Raw genomic sequence first — 1140 nt, forward strand, 5'->3', positions numbered from 1 at the left:
AAAATGTCTATAGATACCAGACCTTGTTATTATAGTTTCAAATATTGTTCAACAAATATTTTCTCTCCTTCTTGTCCCACTAGGGACAGAGTTAGGTTTGATCATGTGACTTGTTTTGAACAGTAGGATATTACCAGACATAAGACAGCACAGACTTTTTAAGTGTTTTTGCATGGCTTGGCTTGGATTTTGAGTTCCAGGGATAAGAAATAAGAACATGTCTTAGATACCCACTGCCACTTCAGACTGGACTTTGGAAAAAAATTATTTGTGAAGCAGATCTGAACCAAATTTGCAGCCTGGAGCCAAGCTGAGCCAGTCAAGTCTACCCTAGGTCAGCCAATCCAGAGGCAGCCAGATCATAAATAAAACACTTGTTGTAAGCCATTGAAATTAGGGGTGATTTATTACGCAGCATTATAGTGACAGTATTTGACTGATACACATTGTTTATCCACATTGCTGTGCTTTGTGTACTATTGCATAATTCACAAAGACAGTATATGTTGAGAGAAACGAGGGAAGAGAGAAATAAATATTTGGTCTAGAATGCTATCCATTAGTATCAGTTCTAAATAGATCTTAAACACAACCAATGTAAGCAAATTATTTTCACCTCAAATTAGCACAGAGACCCAGAGTGGTGAAGTAACTTACCTCAGGTCACATGGCTAAAAAACACATCAAACAAAGTATCCTGTTCTTCTAGCCTCACAACTTATCCATGATGCCATGCTACTCTTTCTTGGGTATTTATAAAGTGATGTATATTCAACTTTAATATCTTGCTCTTCTTATATCAGCAATGCTGGTTTTATCTTCTCCTGGAACTTCTCTAAGGACGACCCTTCATCAGCATACAGAATATAAAAAAGACTAACGATGTTGAACATTTACAAAAGTTCTCACTACCAAAGAAGAAAAGAATGCCAATTTGCTAACTCTGTTATTAGATGTAAACAGATAGTCTCTTTGGCCAAAACTGCATCAGTTTTCCTGGAAATCTTCATTCTTAAAGCAGATTTTTTTTTTTTTTACATCTGTATTAAATAATTGGGAGCTCTGGTAGCATAGTGGCTAAGACACTTGCCTACTAACCAGACAGCTGGCGGTTCAAACCCACCAGCCACTCCTTGGAAA

The sequence above is a fragment of the Orycteropus afer genome, unplaced genomic scaffold (assembly GCF_000298275.1).
Source record: "Orycteropus afer afer isolate SDZICR_OR568_19922 unplaced genomic scaffold, OryAfe1.0 scaffold00500, whole genome shotgun sequence".
Classification (NCBI taxonomy): domain Eukaryota; kingdom Metazoa; phylum Chordata; class Mammalia; order Tubulidentata; family Orycteropodidae; genus Orycteropus; species Orycteropus afer.